General features: G+C 49.9%; 1 protein-coding gene and 2 non-coding genes across 3 annotated transcripts in view; 2 read left to right on the top strand and 1 right to left on the bottom strand.

The window, feature by feature from the left end:
- Positions 1–25,252, top strand: part of LOC144258246 (uncharacterized) — a 640,730-nt gene that overhangs the window by 227,228 nt on the left and 388,250 nt on the right. The window lies entirely within an intron of this gene.
- TRNAM-CAU (transfer RNA methionine (anticodon CAU)) lies at positions 3,889–3,961 on the top strand. The gene has a single exon. It is a non-coding gene; the product is annotated as a tRNA-Met (tRNA).
- TRNAM-CAU (transfer RNA methionine (anticodon CAU)) lies at positions 18,619–18,691 on the bottom strand. The gene has a single exon. It is a non-coding gene; the product is annotated as a tRNA-Met (tRNA).

Here is a 25,252-nt window from a genome sequence, read left to right as displayed (position 1 = left end):
CCTCTTTGGATCCGCCTTTCAGGTAGTTAAAAGCAGCTGTCAAATCCCCCTTCATTCTTCTCTTCCGTAGACGAAACAATCCCAGTTCCCTCAGCCTCTCCTCATAACTCATGTGTTCCAGTCCCCTAATAATTTTTGTTGCCCTTCGCTGGACTCTCTCCAATTTTTCCACATCCTTCTTGTAGTGTGGGGCCCAAAACTGGACACAGTACTCCAGATGAGGCCTCACCAATGTCGAATAGAGGGGAACCATCACGTCCCTCGATCTGCTGGCAATGCCTCTACTTATACACCCCAAAATGCCATTGGCCTTCTTGGCAACAAGGGCACACTGTTGACTCATATCCAGCTTCTCGTCCACTGTCACCCCTAGGTCCTTCTCTGCAGAACTGCTGCCGAGCCGTTCGGTCCCCAGCCTGTAGCGGTGCATTGGATTCTTCCGTCCTACGTGCAGGACTCTGCACTTGTCCTTGTTGAACCTCCTCAGATTTCTTTTGGCCCAGTCCTCCAATTTGTCTAGGGCCCTCTGTGTCCTATCCCTACCCTCCAGCGTATCTACCACTCCTCCCAGTTTAGTGTCATCCACAAATTTGCTGAGGGTGCAATCCACACCATCCTCCAGATCATTAATGAAGATATTGAACAAAACCGGCCCCAGGACCGACCCTTGGGGCACTCCGCTAGATACCGGCTGCCAATTAGACATGGAGCCATTGATCACTACCCGTTGAGCCCGACAATCTAGCCAGCTTTCTATCCACCTTATAGTGCATTCATCCAGACCATACTTCTTTAACTTGCTGGCAAGAATACTGTGGGAGACCGTGTCAAAAGCTTTGCTAAAGTCGAGGAACAACATGTCCACTGCTTTCCCCTCATCCACAGAGCCAGTTATCTCGTCATAGAAGGCAGTTAGATTAGTCAGGCATGACTTTCCCTTGGTGAATCCATGCTGACTGTTCCTGATCACTTTCCTCTCCTCTAAGTGCTTCAGAATTGATTCCTTGAGGACATGCTCCATGATTTTTCCAGGGACTGAGGTGAGGCTGACTGGCCTGTAGTTCCCAGGATCCTCCTTCTTCCCTTTTTTAAAGATGGGCACTACATTAGCCTTTATCCAATCTTCCGGGACTTCCCCCGATCGCCACGAGTTTTCAAAGATAATAGCGAATGGCTGTGCAATCACATCCGTCAATTCCTTTAGCACTCTCGGATGCAGCTCATCTCGCCCCATGGACTTGTGCACGTCCACTTTTTGTAAATAGTCCTGAACCACTTCTTCCTTCACAGAGGGCTGGCCACCTCCTCCCCATGCTGTGCTGCCCAGTGCAGTCATCTGGGAGCTGACCTTGTTCGTGAAGACAGAGGCAAAAAAAGCATTGAGTATGTTAGCTTTTTCCACATCCTCTGTCACTAGGTTGCCTCTCTCATTTAGTAATGGGCCCACAGTTTCCTTGGCTTTCTTCTCATTGCCAAAATACCTGAAGAAACCCTTCTTGTTACTCTTAACTTCGCTCGCTAGCTGCAACTCCAGGTGTGATTTGGCCCTCCTGATTTCACTTCTGCATGCCTGAGCAATATTTATCTTCTCATCCGTGGTCATTTGTCCAATCTTCCACTTCTTGTAAGCCTCTTTTTTGTGTTTAAGATCAGCAAGGATTTCTCTGTTAAGCCAAGCTGGTCGCCTACCATATTTACTATTCTTTCTACACATCGGGATGGTTTGTCTCTGTAACCTCAATAAGGATTCTTTAAAATACAGCCAGCTCTCCTGGACTCCTTTCCCCCTGATGTTATTCTCCCAGGGGATCTTTCCCATCAGTTCCCTGAGGGAGTCAAAGTCTGCTTTTCTGAAGTTCAGAGTCCGTATTTTGCTGCTTTCCTTTACTCCTTGTGTCAGGATCCTGAACTCGACCATCTCATGGTGACTGCCTCCCAGGTTCCCATCCACTTTTGCTTCCCCTACTAATTCTTCCCGGTTTGTGAGCAGCAGGTCAAGAAGAGCTCTGCCCCTAGTCGGTTCCTCCAGCACTTGCACCAGGAAATTGTCCCCTACAGTTTCCAAAAGCTTCCTGGATTGTCTGTGCACCGCTGTATTGCTCTCCCAGCTGATATCAGGATGATTGAAGTCGCCCATGAGAACCAGGGCGTGCCATCTTGTAGCTTCTGTGAGTTGCCGGAAGAAAGCCTCATCCACCTCATCCCCCTGGTCTGGTGGTCTATAGGAGACTCCCACCATGACATCAGTCATGTTGCTCACGCTTCTAAACTTAATCCAGAGACTCTCAGGTTTTTCTACAGTTTCATACTTGAGCTCTGAGCAGTCATACTGCTCCCTCACATACAGTGCAACTCCCCCACCTTTTCTAGCCTCCCTGTCCTTCCTGAACAGTTTATATCCATCCATGACAGCACTCCAGTCATGCGAGTTATCCCACCAAATCTCCGTTATTCCAATCACATCATAATTCCCTGACTTTGCCAGGATCTCCAGTTCTCCCTGCTTGTGTCCCAGGCTTTGTGCATTTGTATATAGGCACTTGAGATAACCCGCTGATCGCCCCTTGTTCTCAGTATGAGGCAGGAGCCCTCCCCTCTCACATGCTCCAGCTCGTGCTTCCTCCCCGTATCCCGCTTCCCCACTTACCTCAGGGCTTTGGTCTCCTTTCCCTGGTGAACCTAGTTTAAAGCCCTCCTCACTAGGTTAGCCGGCCTGCTCACGAAGATGCTCTTTCCTCTCTTCGTTAAGTGGAGCCCGTCTCTGCCTAGCATTCCTCCTACTTGGAACACCATCCCATGGTTGAAGAATCCAAAGCCTTCTCTCCGACACCACCTGTGTAGCCATTTCTTGACTTCCACGATTTGACGGTCTCTACCCAGGCCTTTTCCTTCCACAGGGAGGATGGACGAGAACACCACTTCCACCTCAAACTCCTTTATCCTTCTTCCCAGAGCCACGTAGTCTGCAGTGATCTGCTTAAGGTAATTCTTGGCAGTATCATTGGTGCCCACGTGGAAAAGCAGGAAGGGGTAGCGGTCTGAGGGCTTGATGAGTCTCGGCAGTCTCTCCGTCACATCGCAAATCTTAGCCCCCGGCAAGCAGCAGACTTCTCTGTTTTCCCGGTCAGGGCGGCAGATAGATGACTCAGTCCACCTGAGGAGAGAGTCCCCGACCACCACCACCCACCTCCTTCTCTTGGGAGTGATGGTCGTGGAACCCCCAACCCTAGAACAGTGCATCTCATACCTTTCAACTGGTGGAGTCTCCTTCTGCTCCCTTCCCCCAGACGTATCATCTGGGTCACTCCCCGCAATGGTACCTGTGGAGAGAACATGAAAATGGTTACTTACCTGTGTCCGCTTTGCTGGTACATGGACTTTCCCCCTTCTTCTTCTGGAGGTCACATGTTGCCAGATTTCTTCACAGTCCTCCTGTCCCTGCTGCGCAGCCTGCTCTGAATCTTCAGAACCTTGTGCCCATAGAAGCATATCCTGACGTCTGTCCAGGAAATCTTCAGTTTCTCTTATGCAACGCAGGGTCGATACCTGTTGCTCCAGACCTTGAACCTTCTCTTCCAATATGGAGACCAGCTTGCACTTTGTACAGACAAAGTCGCTTCTGTCCTCTGGAAGAAAGACAAACATGGCACATCCAGTGCAGGTCACAACAATTGAACACTCCCCATCCATATTACCTTCCTACTATGAGCTTCCTCCAGAGATGCAGTAATTCCTCAGAGAAGTGGTTAGGGTGTAAGCCTCAGTGGGCTCACTCCAGGTGAAGTCCCAGGCAAACTCCTGCTGTTTGCTGCTCTGCTGTTCCCCGCTGCTCTGCTGTTCCCCGCTGCTGAGCTGGTTCTATAAGCACTGAGCCTAAAGCTCTTCCAAGCCTTCTTAGCGCAGCGGGCAGCGCATCAGTCTCATAATCTGAAGGTCCTTAGTTCAAGCCTCAGAGAAGGCAACGCTCCCTGCTTTAGATTTTCTAACGGAAATCAGAGAAAAAAAGACTAGAGCTGAGTGGTTTCTAGACACCCTCCCATCCATCTAACACACACACACACAGACTTTTCTAACGGTATGTGTACAGTATGAAATTAGTTCAATATTATTCGATTGGAAATTTCGGGAGCTATTTTAGACATTCAGGCTTCGGTGTCCCCACTAAAGCGCGTGAATTCGGCAGAGTGCGTCCACAGTACCGAGGCTAGCATCGAACGTCGGAGCGGGTGCACCGTGGGTCGCTATCCCACAGTTCCTGCAGTTCCCGCCGCCCACTGGAATTCTGGGTTACGCTCCCAGTGCACGATGGGGCAAAAACATTCTTGGGGGTGTTTCTGGTGCGTGTCATCAGGAAGCTCTGGCAGACAATCGTTTCACTCCTTTTTGGCATGCAGACGCCGTACTGCTTTCAGCAGACGGTGCACCGCTTGCTCTCCTGCAACTATGAATCCGCCTCTCATTTCCTCTCCCCTTCCGATGTAATCTCTACTATCTGCTCTTTCTCTTCCTCATCGAACTCTTCTGCCTCCAACTCTGCTCTCCCACTGGTGCCACGCTTCCGAGCTTCTCCGGGTTGTCTGTCCTGGGCTCCCGCCTCCGTGAAAACCACGGAAGACAACCATTTCCCGCCTTTGTTCGGCTACCACGAACCAAACAGCACCTCTTCCCCTGCCACTCTGCTCTCCTACATTTCGTGCCCTTTTTCCAGGATTACCCGTGCAGGCGCCATGGAGCCCGCTCAGATCTCCGCTGCAGTTTTGAGCATTGTAAATACCTCGCGCATTATCCAGCAGTATGTGCAGTCCCTGCAAAACGGGGCGAGGAAACGACGACGGGGCGATTGCTATACTGATGAGGACATAGACAAAGATGGCACGGCGTGTGGCAATTGGGAGATCATGGTGGTGCTGGGCCAGGTTCATGCCGTGGCACGTCGATTCTGGGCCCAGGAAATAAGCACAGACTGCTGGGGCCTCATCGCGTTGCAGGTGTGGGATGATCCCCAGTGGCTGAGAAACTTTTGTAAGCGTAAGGGCCACTTTCATGGAGCTTTGCGACTTGCTGTGCCCTGCCCTGAAGCGCAAAGACACCAAAATGAGAGCCACCCTCACAGTTGGGAAGGGAGTGGCCATAGCCCTGTGGAAGCTTGCAACGCCCGACAGCTACCGGTCAGTTGGGAATCAGTTTGGAGTGGGCAAATCTACTGTGGGGGCTGCTGTGATCCAAGTAGCCAACACAATCATTGACCAGCTGCTATCAAGGGTCGTGCCTTTGGGAAATGTGCAGACCATTGTGGATGGCTTTAATGCGCTGGGGTTCCCTGACTGCGGCGGGGCGATAGACATAACGCATATCCCTCTCTTGGCCCCAGAACAGCGGGGCGGCCACTACATAAACCGCAAGGGGTACTCTTCCATGGTGCTGCAAGCCCTGGTGGATCACAAGGGACGTGGCGAAAGGGATGCACAAACAATCCAGTTGGGCCATTGCCCACAAGCTCACCCCAAGCAGCTTGGACTCCTGATGACTGTGATGCTGAGGTTCCTTAGACCCCTGTTCATATTTCAGACCCCAGCCGGTGCAGCATCCCTGCCCAACCACTCACCATCTGCCCCAGGAGAACCAGCTGGTGGGCTGCATCCACAGGCAGGTAGTTTATGCCGCTCCCCTCAGAGCAGCAGCCACAGCTGTGCAGCTAATCCCCACATCTGGTTGCCGGGGATCCAGCTGGATTGTTTGGGCATCCCTTTCAAGACTTGCCCTCAACAACCTGGCAGCCCCCAGCTTTCTCATTGCTCTGTGGTTGTTTGCTCTGTGAAAGGGGCCTCTAGGAATTGGTATTTCCAGAGGCATTAAAGAATCATAAAGGAGAAGGAAAAGTTAATGCCTTAGAAAAGTCTGTGTGTCTGTGTTAGATGGATGGGAGGGTGTCTAGAAACCACTCTGCTCTCGTCTTTTTTCTCGGATTTCCAGTCGTAATCAAGGTCAGCCATTGCCAGCAGTTGACAAGAACATGTGAGAACAGTGGGGGTGGGAAATAAACATGGGGAAATAGTTTTACTTTGTGTAATGACCCATCCATTCCCAGTCTTTATTCAAGCCTAAGTTAACTGGATCCAGTTTGCAAATTAATACCAATGATCACTACAAAAGGTTCCCCCCACCCCACCCGGCTCTCCTCCTGGTAATAGCTCACCTTACCTTAGCGAGCAGATGGAGGGACGTGATCGTTCCCCTCTATTCGACATTGGTGAGGCCTCATCTGGAGTACTGTGTCCAGTTTTGGGCCCCACACTACAAGAAGGATGTGGAGAAATTGGAGAGAGTCCAGCGAAGGGCAACAAAAATGATTAGGGGTCTAGAACACATGACTTATGAGGAGAGGCTGAGGGAGCTGGGATTGTTTAGCCTGCAGAAGAGAAGAATGAGGGGGGATTTGATAGCTGCTTTCAACTACCTGAAAGGGGGTTCCAAAGAGGATGGCTCTAGACTGTTCTCAATGGTAGCAGATGACAGAACGAGGAGTAATGGTCTCAAGTTGCAGTCGGGGAGGTTTAGATTGGATATTAGGAAAAACTTTTTCACTAAGAGGGTGGTGAAACACTGGAATGCGTTACCTAGGGAGGTGGTAGAATCTCCTTCCTTAGAGGGTTTTAAGGTCAGGCTTGACAAAGCCCTCGCTGGGATGATTTAACTGGGAATTGGTCCTGCTTCGAGCAGGGGGTTGGACTAGATGACCTTCAGGGGTCCCTTCCAACCCTGATATTCTATGATTTTATGATTCTATACCTGATCACTCTCGTTACAGTGTGTAGGGTAACCCCCATTGTTTCATGTTCTCTGTGTATAGGAGTCTCCCCACTGTATTTTCCACTGCATGCATCTGATGAAGTGAGCTGTAGCTCACGAAAGCTTATGCTCCAATAAATTTGTTCGTCTCTAAGGTGCCACAAGTCCTCCTGTTCTTACTCATGGTGTTGTATCCCCATAGCGTGGCCGTTTGGTGTCAGTCCTTTTAAATAAACAATGAGTTTTTTTCATAGAAACCATATTTTCCTCAAACAGACACAGGAGTAGATTAATCTACAAAGGGAAGGTGATTCCAAGGCAGTTCCGGAGGGAGAAGGGAACGTTTTCAGCATCACTAAATTATTGTGTTGTACCTCACACACACACAGAGTGACAATAAACTCAATTAACTGAGCTACCAACACACTGCACAGGAATGAAATAAACAACTTTATGTTCAAGGAGTTGGGTGCATTTAAATAATATTAAAAATATGTTTTGGGCAACGCATGGAAAATTCATTGTATTGTACAACCCACTTGATATAGTTAATACACCCCATAATATTTAATGAAGATAAGAAAGATGTGCTTATAAATTAACATGTTGTGCCATTTACACACGCACAAGACCTAAAAAAAACTGAATTATTTGAGCTTCGAACATTTCCACTTTCTCACAGCATGTTAGACCCCCTGCTTTAAATGAAATATGTCTAAAGGCCAGATGTATGAAAGAATTGTCTCGTTCTATATTTCTTAGCTTTTATCTCAAAAGGTAACAGCCTCATAATCTTCCCCCAAACACCCTGGGACCTCCCCCAATTATTAAAATGCCCCTGTCTTGAGCAAGACCATGACAGTGACCCACAGCTAGAGTGTCTAGGCCAAGCTGTTCTGAAGGAGGCAAGTCAAAGATTTTCTCTCTGCTTCCCTTGGCACGGTCTGAGTGGGAAAACAAAATCCCCCAAATGGAAAGTTTTCTGCTGAGAAACCAATACTAGTCTGTTTGGGGACTTTGATTTGAATGGATTATTATTATTATATTCTGGTAATATAAAAAAGGACCTCGAATTCCTTCATAATTTGATGGTTTTTGGAACTTCCAGGCATATTGGCTAGAATTTTCGAGACACAGATTGTCAGAAAAACGTAACACGCTGAGTGCTCCACCTGAAACAACAGTAAATACTGTTGCCTACATAGACAGATACATTGCAAAGAGCAACAAGTATCAATGTGGAGCTGAATCTGCAAAACGGAAAGATTAATCTTGCAATTCAAATAATAATGTATTAATTTAATTATGTCCTTTGTGACATAATAATAAATAATAATTAATGCAGCCAGGAAATTCCCGGGGGAGAAGTGGGGGGCGGCGGGGGAGTTAATTGGATCCCCTTCCCCCCCCACGGGCACAAATGCCCCCCAGTTTTCCCCTTTTCCCTCTCGGTAGCTCCCACGTGATGGTAAACTCCCCCCCACCCCCCCATTGATCCGTTCTCTCGTCTCCCCTGATCCTCCCCCCCCCGTCTCTCCCTCCTCCTCACATGTCCATTGAAACTCCCCTCCCGTGGCGGGGGAGGGATTTCCCTCCCCCGCCCCCGTTTTATCCGCAGCGATTTGTCCCGGTGTCGGTGGGAAGTTGGAGCCCGGAGCCATCCCCCAACCTGGCTGCCCCGGCGTGGGGGTGGGAGGAGACGCCGGGTAACTGCCGGGGCGGGGAAGGGAAGGGCCGTGTCCCCCATGGGGCTGCCCCCGATCCCGGCTTCCGAGTCCCACTTGCTGCCCGGCTTCATGGGGAGCAGTTCCAGAGCATCGCCCAGGGACTCCGTGACAACCTCCTATCAACAACTGCTATAAAATCCCTCTCATTTTCCACTTTCCTCTCTATAATTTGCATAAATGGATCCAAAATCCCTCAGATTTCCACCCTTTCTCTTTCATTTCTGAACACTGATCTCAAATGTCAGGTTTCCCTCTTACGATGTCATTATCAAATGTCAATTAAAAATCCTCTCGAGTTTGGGGCTGTTCCCCATGTCTCTAAATCCTAGCAACTTGTCCTTCCTTGGGGGGAATCTGTCGCCCTGAGCCTTCTCCATCCTGGTTGGGAAATTAACCCCCCTGCAACAATGAACATCTTTCCCTCTCCTTTGAGAATCATTTGTTCCCTCCTTTCTCTCTGTTAAAAATGTTTGCTGATAAAAGAGACTAGCCATATATTCAATACCCATCAAAGCCAGGGGCCTCCCCCTGTTTGGGGGATGGGTGGTTCCCAGTTGGTAACAGGAGAGTTGGCTGGACCCTTTTCTTTTCTCCATCTGGCACGGGATGAGGAGGTCCCTCTGAGTGCAGCGTGGGTCCAGAAATATCCGAAACCCCATGACAAAGGGTCTCCGTCAGGGGGGGCTTCCCGCAGTGCAAAGATGTAGCCAACTCTGGAGTGGATCCACGGTGGCCATTATTTGCTAGTGACAGAGTATGGAAATGTCTTACTTATTTTGGCCCTCCATGGCTTCCCTTCTCCTGTTAAAGAGGCGTCCCCCCGGGCTCCCTCTGCCTGTGTGACTGGCCAGTAGGGGGTGGTGATAACTTTCTGTCCACTTGTCAGACACTGTGAGGGAACACTGTTGCTGGGGGGGTGCATGTCTGTGTGGGGAGATTGCAGCGGCAGCTGAAGGGGCATTGTGGTAGGGGGAGGCCTCTGGGTGGCTGGGCAGGGGGGACCCTAGTCAGGTTGGTGGTTTCTGGAGGGTTTGGGGTTTCGGGGGGTAGTTCTGATGTGCCCAGCCCTAAGGCTATACCCTGGAGGTGGGTATTGCCGGGGGCCTGTTGGCTGCAGACCAGTGGCGGTGGGGGTCTCTTGGGCAGGTGGGGCAGGGGATTAGACGCTGCCTGGTGCTGTGCCAGGGGCTCTGTCTGGGATTGCCCAGCTGGCTCCTGGGACCATTGCCATGCCCAGTGCACAGCGCTGTGGTGGGGCGGTCCCTGCCGCAGAGTGAGGGGTCCTCCTGTAAAGCGTCAGCGGGTCCTGCTGGCCGGAGGAGGGGGTCCCAGGCAAATGGCCTGGCAGATCCTGGTGGAGGGCAGGTGGGGGTCTGTAGCCAGACAGCCAGCCCCCCCCCCCTCAGACCAGCATTGCTGGAAACACAGGAGGAAGCCGGAACAGGGCACTTAACATATATTCCAGCACAGCCTTTGAAGCTGTGAAAAGCACAGGTGTGCTGCTACAATGTGCCTCTGGGAACAGATACAAGGATTAAGCTCACAGCAGGCAGAGGCCCTGTGACAGACATGGCTCTTAGCCCCTACGAAATAGCGTGATGCACACACACCAACATCCTAGGTGGGAAAATATTTACCCTGATAAAAGAAATGTCCAGTAGTCGACACTTATTGTTTCTCTCCCTTGCAAGTGTAAACTACTCTTGCGAAAGCTGGCGTCACCCAGACAGACCAGCCTCAAGTTGGCATAAGAAAGGAGAAAGAGAATAAAGGAGTACAGAGGTATAAGTCGGGGACCTACAGCACCATGATTTTGGAGTGCTTTTCACTATCTATCTGCTGGTCAGATAAGTGACAGCCTCCCAAGGCTTCTGCAGCTAAGAGGGTCCCTAAGCCTTGTCCCTTATTCGTCTTTCCGCGGAATTGAGTGACCGATCCTGGCTTGGCACCGCTGGAATCGAGAGATGCAAGGAGGGTAAGAAGCACCCACACCTGATCTCCTATCTTTAGTGTACACATATTTTGAAATAGAGCTCTACACTTTGTTTTCTTTCTTTGGGATTGTGGCTTCAGTTTTGTAACTTGTTTGTGTGTGTAACATCTCTACATTTAAATAAGTAGGCACTAGCAATTTTGTAACCACATGATTAGAATCTAGCAAAATAAATTTTAGAAACCATTTGTGCATAAGCCTGACTTGTTTTCTCTGGTTTACTGGAAAGCAGCCAACACAATGAAAGAACCTCAGCCGTTTTGGCTCTAAAGCCTGGCCATGAGGTGAGAGTACTAAGAGCCTAGCGTTGAGTTGTGCTGCCTCCACGGGGCAAACTCTTGGGGCACCTGTCAGTCAATACTGGCTGCCCGCTGCGAAGGAGCTCTGAGCTCTAGCAGTTAAAGTCACGGGTGTGGAGAGGCTCTTAGTGCTGCCATTGGGGCACCTGTCAGTCAGTATTGACTGCCGGCTGCGAAGGAGCTCTGAGCTCTTGCAGTTAAAGTCACGGGTGGTTAGGACCTTGGGGCATCCGTCAGCCTAGCCCGGGCTGCCCGCCGCGAAGGGACAGTGCGTCCTAGCGGTTAAAGTCACGGATGGTATAAATGGGCATAGCTGGCACCTCACCAAACATCCTTGGCCGTTGGCTAACAGTAGTGTGGCGAGCAAACGCGCAGGTGGGTGAGATAATATCTTTCACTGGGCCAGCTTCTGTTGGGGACAAAGACAAGCTTTTCTGGGACCTGCATGGCTACAACTACGTAGCAAATGCTCATAAGCCATGAATTAGTTCTTCTTTCACACTGGAATGCATCACTTTTGGTGTGATACCAAGAAATTATTTATTAGCCCGTATAACCATTTCTTCTCCACATGTTGAGATTATCTTTCGGCTGTAATGCCATCCTGTATTAAAATTCCAAATGGCCAATTAGCAAGCACCAAAATAAAGAACAGCCAATTATTAATCTGCCTCACCCCTAGCCCTGCCCAGGATCTCTGCATTGCTTTAGGAAATATTTTCACATAGATATTTGCAAATTGGGAAGTTTTAAATTGTGTCAGCTTCCGTCTAGAAAGAGAGAGTGGTAAGCTAAATTGCTCCAACACAGATTTCCCCATGTATGTGAGAGAAAGAATTAGAAAGAAGTAAGGAAAGTGAATCCAAGATAAATGATTCTGACCTTTCCTTTGAAATGCTCGGTGCAATAAATCAGTGAATAGTCCCATAAGTAAACTCCTGTAAGTGACAGAAAAGAGGGCATGGGAAAAGACTGTCAAATGTTGTGTTAAACTTTAATTCATGAGCAAAATTGTTTGGCCATTAAATTACAACTGTAAAAGATTGTAAAAGGAAAGAAAAATGAACAAAAAGTGTGGGAAATATGGGTGTATTTCAGCAAAGGGCTTGGAATGGAGGAAGACCAAAAGTGATCAGTTGGGGGAAAAGGCACTGTTTCTGCCGAGTTTTAAACCAGGGATATTTTGTGTGTCAAGCCAACATGATAACTACCACACTACACTACAATCTACAACAGAAACCAATTGTGCCCAGTTTTGGATTTCCCCTTCTAAGGCTTTCTCAGCTGCCAGTGTATATCCGCTCCCTCAGTTTCCTTTGAAGAACAGGACAACAAAGAACTTACTTTCCAAACTCAGACAGGCATCAGAAAAGCTGCAAGGTCTCATCCAATTTGCCCTTCTCACAATGAGGCCAAAACGCAGGCAAATCTCGTAAGCAAGAAACCTCACATCCACTCCACTTCTCCATGGACATTTCCCTGCCAGCTCCTCGGGAGCAACCAACAAGACAAGAAACCAAAATGCAGTAAAATCAAGGGCACGTTTCCCACCACAGGTTTCACTGACTGCGAAGGGTCATGTAGAAAAGTTTTCCCTTTTCATACCTGAAGACTTGGTTATTCTCTCCTTCCCTGAACTGGAATGGAAAGCGAGGAGATAGGTGTGAGAACAAGCACTCCTAAGCAAAGGAAACAAGGCACCCAGCATATAACCCATCAGCAGGAGATTAAAACCTGGGCTACACTACACAGTTAGGCCCGCCAACAGCATTTTAGGTTGTCCTAATTACCTCACGGTGCACACTACAGCCTTGTCCCATCTATGTAAGTGCCCTGCTACACCCACATAGTAACTCCAGCTCCTCAAGAGGCACGGGGATTGCGTTGGGGTCGTTAGGACAACACAGTGTCTGTGTAGACACTGCCTTACTCACAGGGGCTGCTGGCTGTCTTGCCAATGTCATGGCTTCCGGCTGGCTCCCTTCATGGCTGCCCTCCGCTCCCTGATCCCAGCGGGGCTACACCTGCCTGGCTCCTCGCGGGGCTGCTGCATGAAAGCTCCCGGCTCCCAGCGCAGGGAGCCGAGAAGCCTGGGCCCTTGGCCCCCGCCCCCACTCCTGGCGGGGAGCAGGCAGGCAAGAAGCCCAGGTGGCCGGCTCCCACTCCAGGAAGGAGGTGGGGAGTCAAGAGCCCAGGGGGCAGCTGGGCTCCCAGTGGGCAGCTGCGCGGAGTGAAGAGCCCCGTTTCTCAGCCCCCCCCAACACTGCCCCTCTTCATTCGGTGGAAGCACTCCTGGTGAAGACACACTCCGCCGACAGAAGGAGGGGAGTGGGGAGAAACTCAAATTAAGCTTCCGCTTCCTCCATCAGGATCACAAGAGAAACAGAAAGAAAACTCAAGAGGCACAAGCCTCCTCTCCTTTCATGCGCCTCATCACAACCCTCCCTGCTTCATTTTCTGCCTGCATTTCCTTTTGAAACTGCAACGGCTGCTCCAGAAAACAATCATGTCTCTGAATTCACACAACATCCTGAGGATGATAAAAGAATGAAGGAATTCACGGTCCTTTGTGACATAATAATAATAATAATTAATAATAATAATTAATACATTATTATTTGTATTGCAAGATTAATCTTTCCGTTTTGCAGATTCAGCTCCACATTGATTCTTGTTGCTCTTAGCAATGTATCTATCTATCTAGGCAACAGTATTTGCTGTTGTTTCAGGTGGAGCACTCAGCGTGTTACGTTTTTCTGACAATCTGTGTCTCGAAAATTCTAGCCAATATGCCTGGAAGTTCCAAAAACCATCAAATTATGAAGGAATTCAAGGTCCTTTTTTATATTACCATTTATCAGTAGTTATTATTTGTAGAGCAAAGATTAATCTTTCATTTTTTTAGATCCAGCTCTACGCTGATTCTTGTTGCTATTTGCCATGTATCTGTAGCTATCTAGCTATAAAGGGAACCAGTTTTTGCTCTTGTTTCTTTGTATTTGTACACTGCAACTTTACAGCCCAAGCCGCATGATCCTGATTAATGTGACACCGGCCAGCCGTGGGTGATTCATTGCACTGTAGACGTATCCTAACGTTATGTCTGCACAGCGATTAAAACACCCAGGGCACCTGTCTCAGAGCCCGGGGCAGGTGACTCAGGCTTCTGGGGCTGGGGCTGCAGGGCTTCAAAATGACAGTGGAGACAGATGGGCTTGAGCTCAATCTCTGAGACCCCACGCGGGGTGAGGGTTTCCAAACCCAGGTTTCAGCAGGAACACCAGTATCTGCACCCCACTTTTGAGCCCCACAGCTTGAGCTCCAGGAGCCCACGTCAGCTGACCCAGGCCAGCCCTGCTGCCATCTTTATCCCGGTAGAGAGGGACTCTAAGGGTATGTCTCCATTGCAATGTCAGCCCAGGGGTGGCAGGCTGTGTTCAAAGCAGCACCCTGGAAGCCCCATAGTCACCACTCTCATAGAATTAAGGTACGATTTGTACAGAGTCGGCCTGGTGAGTTATCATTGTAAAAGTCGTGATCTGTTGAAGGCTAATACCTGGGTGGATGGTGTGTGCTAGGCTTGTCTGGGAAGTGGTGGAGTTTTGCTCTGGGTGCGTCACTGAAATATGTGATGAGGCTGGGAAATGGCCACCGCCAGCCTTTCCGGTGTGACGCTGGAGGAGCCAGACTCGCTGCTGGCCCAGTGAAGGTATCCACGCTCCCAAGGACTCTCCCAGGAACCGTGTACAATGCGGACTCCTCCGAGACAGCCCGGAGACAATGGACACTGCTTGACTCACATCAAAGCACAGGAAGTTCCTAGCAAGTTGGAAGAAACTATGAAAGAGGGGAAGAGACATCATGACTTGGCCTCTCTCCCCCGCAATTCAACACCTGGAAACATATCTGGAGGACAAAGACTGAACTGAAATAATTCAGAGATCAGAAGAGAAGAATAATAATCCATTCAAATCAAAGTCCCCAAACAGACTAGTATTGGTTTCTCAGCAGAAAACTTTCCATTTGGGATATTTTGTTTTCCCACTCAGACCTTGCCAAGGGAAGCAGAGAGAAAATCTTTGACTTGCCTCCTTCAGAACAGCTTGGCCGAGACACTCTAGCTGTGGGTCACTGTCATGGTCTTGCTGAAGACAGGGGCATTTTAATACTTGGGGGAGGTCCCAGGGTGTTTGGGGGAAGATTATGAGGCTGTTACCTTTTGAGATAAAAGCTAAGAAATATAGAACGAGACAATTCTTTCATACATCTGGCCTTTAGACATATTTCATTTAAAGCAGGGGGTCTAACATGCTGTGAGAAAGTGGAAATGTTGGAAGCTCAAATAATTCAGTTTTTTCTAGGTCTTGTGCGTGTGCAAATGGCACAATATGTTAATTTATAAGCACATCGTTCTTAACTTCCTTAAATATTATGTGGTGTATTAACTATATCAAGTGGGTTGTACAATACAATGAATTTTCCATGCGTTGCCCAAAACATATTTTTAATATTATTTACATGCACCAAACTCCTTGAACATAAAGTTGTTTATTTCATTCCTGTGAAGTGTGTTGGTAGCTCAGTTAATTGAGTTTATTGTCACTCTGTGTGTGTGTGAGGTACAACACAATAATTTAGTGATGCTGAAAACGTTCCCTTCTCCCTCCGGAACTGCCTTGGAATCACCTTCCCCTTGTAGATTAATCTACTCCTGTGTCTGTATGAGGAAAATATGGTTTCTATGAAAAAAACTCATTGTTTATTTAAAAGGACTGACACCAAACGGCCACACTATGGGGATACAACACCATGAATAAGAACAGGAGGACTTGTGGCACCTTAGAGACAAACAAATTTATTGGAGCATAAGCTTTCGTGAGCTACAGCTCACTTCATCGGATGCATGCAGTGGAAAATAGAGTGGGGAGACTCCTATACACAGAGAACATGAAACAATGGGGGTTACCCCACACACTGTAACGAGAGTGATCAGGTATAGAATCATAGAATATCAGGTTTGGAAGGGACCCCTGAAGGTCATCTAGTCCAACCCCCTGCTCGAAGCAGGACCAATTCCCAGTTAAATCATCCCAGCCAGGGCTTTGTCAAGCCTGACCTTAAAAACCTCTAAGGAAGGAGATTCTACCACCTCCCTAGGTAACGCATTCCACTGTTTCACCACCCTCTTAGTGAAAAAGTTTTTCCTAATATCCAATCTAAACCTCCCCCACTGCAACTTGAGACCATTACTCCTCGTTCTGTCATCTGCTACCATTGAGAACAGTCCAGAGCCATCCTCTTTGGAACCCCCTTTCAGGTAGTTGAAAGCAGCTATCAAATCCCCCCTCATTCTTCTCTTCTGCAGGCTAAACAATCCCAGCTCCCTCAGCCTCTCCTCCTAAGTCATGTGTTCTAGACCCCTAATCACTTTTGTTGCCCTGCGCTGGACTCTCTCCAATTTCTCCACATCCTTCTTGTAGTGTGGGGCCCAAAACTGGACACAGTACTCCAGATGAGGCCTCACCAATGTCGAATAGAGGGGAACGATCACGTCCCTCGATCTGCTCGCTAAGGTAAGGTGAGCTATTACCAGGAGGAGAGCCGGGTGGGGTGGGCGGAACCTTTTGTAGTGATCATTGGTATTAATTTGCAAACTGGATACAGTTAAGTTAGGCTTGAATAAAGACTGGGAATGGATGGGTCATTACACAAAGTAAAACTATTTCCCCATGTTTATTTCCCACCCCCACTGTTCTCACATGTTCTTGTCAACTGCTGGCAATGGCTGACCTTGATTACCACTGGAAAGCCGAGAAAAAAGACGAGAGCAGAGTGGTTTCTAGACACCCTCCCATCCATCTAACACAGACACACAGACTTTTCTAAGGCATTAACTTTTCCTTCTCCTTTATGATTCTTTAATGCCTCTGGAAATACCAATTCCTAGAGGCCCCTTTCACAGAGCAAACAACCACAGAGCAATGAGAAAGCTGGGGGCTGCCAGGTTGTTGAGGGCAAGTCTTGGAAGGGATGCCCAAACAATCCAGCTGGATCCCCGGCAACCAGATGTGGGGATTAGCTGCACAGCTGTGGCTGCTGCTCTGAGGGGAGCGGCATAAACTACCTGCCTGTGGATGCAGCCCACCAGCTGGTTCTCCTGGGGCAGATGGTGAGTGGTTGGGCAGGGATGCTGCACTGGCTGGGGTCTGAAATATGAACAGCGGTCTAAAGAACCTCAGCATCACAATCATCAGGAGTCCAAGATGCTTGGGGTGAGCTTGTGGGCAATGGCCCAACTGGATTGTTTGTGCATCCCTTTCGCCACGTCCCTTGTGATCCACCAGGGCTTGCAGCACCATGGAAGAGTACCCCTTGCGGTTTATGTAGTGGCCGCCCCACTGTTCCGGGGCCAAGAGAGGGATATGTGTTATGTCTATCGCCCCGCCGCAGTCAGGGAACACCAGCGCATTAAAGCCATCCACAATGGTCTGGACATTTCCCAAAGGCACGACCCTTGATAGCAGCTGATCAATGATTGTGTTGGCTACTTGGATCACAGCAGCCCTCACAGTAGATTTGTCCACTCCAAACTGATTCCCAACTGACTGGTAGCTGTCGGGCGTTGCAAGCTTCCGCAGGGCTATGGCCACTCACTTCCCAACTGTGAGGGTGGCTCTCATTTTGGTGTCTTTGCGCTTCAGGGCAGGGGACAGCAAGTCGCAAAGCTCCATGAAAGTGGCCCTTACGCTTACAAAAGTTTCTCAGCCACTGGGAATCATCCCACACCTGCAACGCGATGAGGCCCCAGCAGTCTCTGCTTGTTTTCTGGGCCCAGAATTGGCCTGCCACGGCATGAACCTGGCCCAGCACCACCATGATCTCCCAATTGCCACACGCCGTGCCATCTTTGTCCATGTCCTCATCAGTATAGTAATCGCCCCGTTGTCGTTTCCTCGCCCCGTTTTGCAGGGACTGCACATACTGCTGGATAATGCGCGAGGTATTTACAATGCTCAAAACTGCAGCGGAGATCTGAGCGGGCTCCATGGCGCCTGCATGGGTAATCCTGGAAAAAGGGCACGAAATGTAGGAGAGCAGAGTGGCAGGGGAAGAGGTGCTGTTTGGTTCGTGGTAGCCGAACAAAGGCGGGAATTGGTTGTCTTCCGTGATTTTCACGGAGGCGGGAGCCCAGGACAGACAACCCGGAGAAGCTCGGAAGCGTGGCACCAGTGGGAGAGCAGAGTTGGAGGCAGAAGAGTTCGATGAGGAAGAGAAAGAGCAGATAGTAGAGATTACATCGGAAGGGGAGAGGAAATGAGAGGCGGATTCATAGTTGCAGGAGAGCAAGCGGTGCACTGTCTGCTGAAAGCAGTACGGCGTCTGCATGCCAAAAAGGCGTGAAACGATTGTCTGCCAGAGCTTCCTGATGACACGCACCAGAAACACCCGCAAGAATGTTTTTGCCCCATCGTGCACTGGGAGCGTAACCCAGAATTCCAGTGGGCGGCGGGAACTGCAGGAACTGCGGGATAGCGACCCACGGTGCACCCGCTCCGACGTTCGATGCTAGCCTCGGTACTGTGGACGCACTCAGCCGAATTCACGCGCTTTAGTGGGGACACCGAAGCCTGAATGTCTAAAATAGCTCCCGAAATTTCCAATCGAATAATATTGAACTAATTTCATACTGTACACGTACCGTTAGAAAAGTCTGTGTTAGATGGATGGGAGGGTGTCTAGAAACCATTCAGCTCTAGTCTTTTTTTCTCTGATTTCCGTTAGAAAATCTAAAGCAGGGAGCAGGAAGAGTTGCCTTCTCTGAGGCTTGAACTCAGGACCTTCAGATTATGAGACTGATGCGCTGCCCGCTGCGCTAAGAAGGCTAGGAAGAGATTTAGGCTCGGTGCTTATAGAACCAGCTGAGCAGCAGGGAACAGCAGAGCAGCGGGGACAGCAGAGCAGTAAACAGCAGGAGTTTGCCTGGGAGTTCACCTGGAGTGAGCCCACTGAGGCTTACACCCTAACGACTTCTCTGAGGAATTACTGCATCTCCAGAGGAAGCTCATAGTAGGAAGGTAATATGGATGGGGAGTGTTCAACTGTTGTGACCTGCACTGGATGTGCCATGTGTGTCTTTCTTCCAGAGGACAGAAGCCACTTTGTCTCTACAAAGTGCAAGCTGGTCTCCATATTGGAAGAGAAGGTTCAAGGTCTGGAGCAACAGGGATCGACCCTGCGTTGCATAAGAGAAACTGAAGATTTCCTGGACAGACATCAGGATATGCTTCTATGGGCACAAGGTTCTGAAGATTCAGAGCAGGCTGCACAGCAGGGACAGGAGGACTGTGAAGAAATCTGGCAACATGTGACCTCCAGAAGAAGAAGGGGGAACGTCCATGTACCAGCAAAGCGGACACAGGTAAGTAACCATTTTCATGTTCTCTCCACAGGTACAGTTGCGGGGAGTGACCCAGATGATACGTCTGGGGGAAGGGAGCAGAAGGAGACTCCACCAGTTGAAAGGCATGAGATGCACTGTCCTAGGGTTGGGGGTTCCACGACCATCACTCCCAAGAGAAGGAGGTGGGTGGTGGTGGTCGGGGACTCTCTCCTCAGGTGGACTGAGTCATCTATCTGCCGCCCTGACCGGGAAAACAGAGAAGTCTGCTGCTTGCCGGGGGCTAAGATTTGCGATGTGATGGAGAGACTGCCGAGACTCATCAAGCCCTCGGACCGCTACCCCTTCCTGCTTTTCCACGTGGGCACCAATGATACTGCCAAGAATTACCTTAAGCGGATCACTGCGGACTACGTGGTTCTGGGAAGAAGGATAAAGGAGTTTGAGGTGCAAGTGGTGTTCTCGTCCATCCTCCCCATGGAAGGAAAAGGCCGGGGTAGGGACCATCGAATCATGGAAGTCAACGAATGGCTATGCAGGTGGTGTCGGAGAGAAGGCTTTGGATTCTTCAACCATGGGATGGTGTTCCAAGTAGGAGGAATGCTAGGCAGAGACGGGCTCCACTTAACGAAGAGAGGGAAGAGCATCTTCGTGAGCAGCCTGGCTAACCTAGTGAGGAGGGCTTTAAACTAGGTTCACCAGGGAAAGGAGACCAAAGCCCTGAGGTAAGTGGGGAAGCGGGATACCGGGAGGAAGCACGAGCTGGAGCGTGTGAGGTGGGAGGGCTCCTGCCTCATACTGAGAACAAGGGGCGATCAGCGGGTTATCTCAAGTGCCTATATACAAATGCACAAAGCCTGGGACACAAGCAGGGAGAACTGGAGATCCTGGCAAAGTCAGGGAATTATGATGTGATTGGAATAACGGAGACTTGGTGGGATAACTCGCATGACTGGAGTGCTGTCATGGATGGATATAAACTGTTCAGGAAGGACAGGGAGGCCAGAAAAGGTGGGGGAGTTGCACTGTATGTAAGGGAGCAGTATGACTGCTCAGAGCTCAAGTATGAAACTGTAGAAAAACCTGAGAGTCTCTGGATTAAGTTTAGAAGCGTGAGCAACAAGAGTGATGTCGTGGTGGGAGTCTCCTATAGACCACCGGACCAGGGGAATGAGGTGGATGAGGCTTTCTTCCGGCAACTCGCAGAAGCTACAAGGTGGCACGCCCTGGTTCTCATGGGCAACTTCAATCATCCTGATATCAGCTGGGAGAGCAATACAGCGGTGCACAGACAATCCAGGAAGATTTTGGAAACTGTAGGGGACAATTTCCTGGTGCAAGTGCTGGAGGAACCGACTAGGGGCAGAGCTCTTCTTGACCTGCTGCTCACAAACCGGGAAGAATTAGTAGGGGAAGCAAAAGTGGATGGGAACCTGGGAGGCAGTGACCATGAGATGGTCGAGTTCAGGATCCTGACACAGGGAGGAAAGGAAAGCAGCAAAATACGGACTCTGAACTTCAGAAAAGAAGTCTTTGACTCCCTCAGGGAACTGATGGGAAAGATCCCCTGGGAGAATAACATGAGGGGGAAAGGAGTCCAGGAGAGCTGGCTGTATTTTAAAGAATCCTTATTGAGGTTACAGAGACAAACCATCCCGATGTGTAGAAAGAAAAGTAAATATGGTAGGCGACCAGCTTGGCTTAACAGAGAAATGCTTGCTGATCTTAAACACAAAAAAGAGGCTTACAAGAAGTGGAAGATTGGACAAATAACCAGGGATGAGTTTATAAATATTGCTCAGGCATGCAGAAGTGAAATCAGGAAGGCCAAATCACACCTGGAGTTGCAGCTAGCGAGCGAAGTTAAGAGTAAGAAGAAGGGTTTCTTCAGGTATTTTGGCAATAAGAAGAAAGCCAAGGAAACTGTGGGCCCCTTACTAAATGAGAGAGGCAACCTAGTGACAGAGGATGTGGAAAAAGCTAACATACTCAATGCTTTTTTTGCCTCTGTCTTCACGAACAAGGTCAGCTCCCAGATGACTGCACTGGGCAGCACAGCATGGGGAGGAGGTGGCCAGCCCTCTGTGAAGAAAGAAGTGGTTCGGGACTATTTAGAAAAAGTGGACGTGCACAAGTCCATGGGGCCAGATGAGCTGCATCCGAGAGTGCTAAAGGAATTGACGGATGTGATTGCACAGCCATTGGCTATTATCTTTGAAAACTCATGGCAATCGGGGGAAGTCCCGGAAGATTGGAAAAAGGCTAATGTAGTGCCCATCTTTAAAAAAGGGAAGAAGGAGGATCCTGGGAACTACAAGCCAGTCAGCCTCACCTCAGTCCCTGGAAAAATCATGGAGCATGTCCTCAAGGAATCAATTCTGAAGCACTTAGAGGAGAGGAAGGTGATCAGGAACAGTCAGCATGGATTCACCAAGGGAAAGTCATGCCTGACTAATCTAATTGCCTTCTATGACGAAATAACTGGCTCTGTGGATGAGGGGAAAGCAGTGGACGTGTTGTTCCTTGACTTTAGCAAAGCTTTTGACACGGTCTCCCACACTATTCTTGCCAACAAGTTAAAGACCTATGATCTGGATGAACGCACTACAAGGTGGATAGAAAGCTGGCTAGATTGTCGGGCTCAACGGGTAGTGATCAATGGCTCCTTGTCTAGTTGGCAGCCGGTATCTAGCGGAGTGCCCCAAGGGTCGGTCCTGGGGCCGGTTTTGTTCAATATCTTCATTAATGATCTGGAGGATGGCATGGACTGCACCCTCAGCAAATTTGTGGATGACACGAAACTGGGAGGAGTGGTAGATATGCTGGAGGGTAGGGATAGGATACAGAGGGCCCTAGACAAATTGGAGCACTGGGCCAAAAGAAATCTGAGGAGGTTCAACAAGGACAAGTGCAGAGTCCTGCACGTAGGACGGAAGAATCCAATGCACCGCTACAGGCTGGGGACCGAATGGCTCGGCAGCAGTTCTGCAGAGAAGGACCTAGGGGTGACAATGGACAAGAAGCTGGATATGAGTCAACAGTGTGCCCTTGTTGCCAAGAAGCCAATGGCATTTTGGGGTGTATAAGTAGGGGCATTGCAAGCAGATCGAGGGACGTGATCGTTCCCCTCTATTCGACATTGGTGAGGCCTCATCTGGAGTACTGTGTCCAGTTTTGGGCCCCACACTTCAAGAAGGATGTGGAGAAATTGGAGAGAGTCCAGCAAAGGGCAACAAAAATGATTAGGGGACTGGAACACATGAGTTATGAGGAGAGGCTGAGGGAACTGGGATTGTTTAGTCTACGGAAGAGAAGAATGAAGGGGGATTTGATAGCTGCTTTTAACTACCTGAAAGGTGGATCAAAGAGGATGGTCTAGACTATTCTCAGTGATAGCAGATGACAGGACAAGGAGGAATGGTCTCAAGTTGCAGTGGGGGAGATTTAGGTTGGATATTAGGAAAAACTTTTTCACTAGGAGGGTGGTGAAACACTGGAATGCATTACCTAGGGAAGTGGTGGAATCCCCTTTCTTAGAAGTTTCTAAGGTCAGGCATGACAAAGCCCTGGCTAGCATGATTTAGTTGGGGTTGGTCCTGCTCTGGGCAGGGGGTTTGTCTAGATACCTCCTGAGGGCCCTTCCAACCCTGATCTTCTATGATTCTATGACCCTCCTCCAGGAGTGACAGAGCCTGGCATGTGCTGGAAGAAGTGGGGAGCTCTGGTGCCCACAGACCTGTCCTGGCAGCTTTCTCAGCAGCAAAGAAATCAATTCTCCCTGCCCCTGAGCAACCCACCCACAGCTAATGGCAGCATTGGTGGGGGGTCCCAAGCTTTGCACCAACGTCCACATTTCAGACCTTCCTCTCATGGCACTTTCCATGTGAATTAGGACAAGCAAGCTGGGGAAGCTCCATGGGGTAATAGAAACCAGGGCTGCAGGGAAGGCTTGAACTCACAACCCCAGCAATATTGACCTTTGCACTAACCACTTGCACCCCTGCAGGGGCTCCTTCGACAGCTTTGGGAAGTCGGCCGTGATCGGTCTCTGTGGTTCGCACCTTTGCCTGGCAATTGAAAGGCTGCCGGTTCAAACCTCACTCAAGATGTGGCTTTCCAGCAATGAGACTCCAGTCCATTTTAATAGGAAGAAAATCTCCTCTATTCTCTATTCTCGTCTAGCCCCATTTGACTCCTTCGGCCTGTCTCCTTCCTCTCCCCCGTCAGACTCTTTCCTTCCCCATTGGAGCCATGCACAGAGGAGCCCCAGTCAGTCTCGGTCACTGAGAGGCTGTATCCCATAAGGGGAGGGAGGGGTCGCTGTAAAGCATTGATAGTGGAGAGGGGAGGGGTGTGCGTGGTTAGGGGGAGAAAGGCTGGAGAACTAACAGTGGGGCCCAGAGAGATTCCCCCACAGACTGGGGAGATCCCCTGCTGCCCACCATCACCCAGCTCTGGGAAAAACAACTTGGGATTGCTTGGGGAAGCCACCTTTAAAAACACAAGTGTTCCATGCTAGTCACATTTTAATAAGACCAAAGCCGCCTCAAACCCAGTGTCACAATCACTGGGACGACTTTGTCCTGACATTTTACCGGCCGCAGCCACAAAGCGAGTCAAACTACGGCTCCCGTTCAGCCTCAAGGCCCACAGACGAACCCGGAGGCTTTTCCTTCCTCAGGTTCTGCCGTCATTTCATTGATGGCCTGTTCCGAGATTCATCGTTGTGCAAAGCAGCGTCAGGCCCTGAAACTGGGCGAGCCCAGAGCAGAGGCTGCCTTCATTTAACCTTCCAAAAACCAACACGCCGAAAGGTGGATTAGCACCCATGCTCCTCCAGCCGCAGGGGAGGCGCCTCATCTGGGCCCCTGGTGCCCATGCTCCAGCAACATAAGACCACGGGGGCCTGGCTCCACCAAAGTCCGGGGGCCGGTGTCTCCCCCAGCCCCGCCTGCTGCCCCTGGGCAATTTAAAAGGGCCCGGGAACCCCCACCGCCATCACCGGCAGCACAAGGGGCCTAAGGCGGCTTCCTGCCCACCCTCGCTCCGTGTAACCCTTCTGCCCGTCAGAGTTGGCAGCAACAAGGGCCGGGTTCAATATCTAGGGGATCCATTCCAATAACACAATGCAAACCGGCTCGAGCCCCCACCCAGTGACCTGGGACAAATATGTACCACCCCCGCTGGGCGCCTCCCAGAGGCAATCCTTCCCCTCTCGCAAGCACCTAGTCTGAGTGTAGCAAAAAGCCTTTTAATAACAGAGAGAAACAATGTGGCATTATGTTGGGGAAACACCACCAACAGGATTCATAATACAACCCACGAGCAAAAAAAAACCCACCCCAAGCAAATTGGGGCATGCCCTTTCCCTTTGGTTCTTGAGTCCAGCAACCCCAAATCACCCAAAATCCCAAAAGTCCAATGACCCAAAAGTCTCTGTCCCTGGTCAGGGCAGCCCCAAAGTTCAAAAGTTTATCTGCAGAGCTTTACCTCCCAAGCTGGGTGGAGATGGGGGCGGGGGTAAAAGGCACCTTACATGATCTGAAGCTGACCATCCCACAGCTCCACAGGCCTCCGCTCCACCAGCCGCCCCACAAACTGCTTCACTCAGCTCCGCTCCGCGTCCCACCAGCAGCTCCCGCCGTCCCACGAACTGCTCTGCGTCCCACCAGCAGCTCCCGCCGTCCCACGAACTGCTCCGCGTCCCACCAGCAGCTCCCGCCGTCCCATGAACTGCTCCACCAGCCTGTCCACAAGGCACTCCAGCCATCCCGCAAACTTCTCCACAATAGATCTTCAGGCTCCCCCACTACTTAACACAACGCTCAGTGATTTCGGCTCTTACTCAGTTCAGCTCTTTGGTGAAATCAGCTTGTAGGAGAGGAGCCTCAGTGCTGGGACACCATTAGCCCGAAATGAGCTCAGCAGCCTGTAACTAGACTTCTAATACAATCAAGATTAGCTCTGAGATTCTACAGTGGAAAGAGAAGAAAGGGCAAATTAGCATGTAAGGCCCTCACTAAGGGACCCATGCCACCAAGTATTA

This window comes from Eretmochelys imbricata, chromosome 28 (genome assembly GCF_965152235.1).
Source record: "Eretmochelys imbricata isolate rEreImb1 chromosome 28, rEreImb1.hap1, whole genome shotgun sequence".
In the NCBI taxonomy this organism is placed as follows: Eukaryota; Metazoa; Chordata; order Testudines; family Cheloniidae; genus Eretmochelys; species Eretmochelys imbricata.
The sequence above is the reverse complement of the archived record's forward strand: the minus strand, read 5'-3'. Positions and strand labels throughout refer to the sequence as shown.